This window comes from Eublepharis macularius, chromosome 6 (genome assembly GCF_028583425.1).
Source record: "Eublepharis macularius isolate TG4126 chromosome 6, MPM_Emac_v1.0, whole genome shotgun sequence".
Lineage (NCBI taxonomy): Eukaryota > Metazoa > Chordata > Lepidosauria > Squamata > Eublepharidae > Eublepharis > Eublepharis macularius.
Window position 1 is genome coordinate 9,152,721 of NC_072795.1, and position 408 is coordinate 9,153,128.

Genomic DNA, 408 nt, shown 5'->3' on the forward strand with positions numbered 1-408 from the left:
CACTGTCTCCATTGCCATTTCCCACACGGAAGAGAGGGTTCCTGCTTCTCCCCTATCAAATGTGTGGGCTGGGCTAAAAGCCAGAAATATAATTGCTTCTTAAGGTGGGAGAACAAAAAGAACTTTAAACAGAGACCTGCTACTTGGGGCTGCTCAGAGTCAGCAAGCACACTTTGATATTGGTGGAAAAATCTGCCTCAGAGTGGGGGAGTGAAGGGAACCATCACAGTAGGATAGTTTTTCATTTCTCTTTGAAGAGAAATCAATGCACTCTTTTGTAATTTCAGCTCTGGCACTTGTTTTAGGTTATAAATCAGAGGGTGGTGCGCTAACAGGATGATAGGGATTGCCTGTTTCTGAGCATGTATAGAGGGAAATTCTGAAATTTTGTAGAACGCTTCCTGTTCT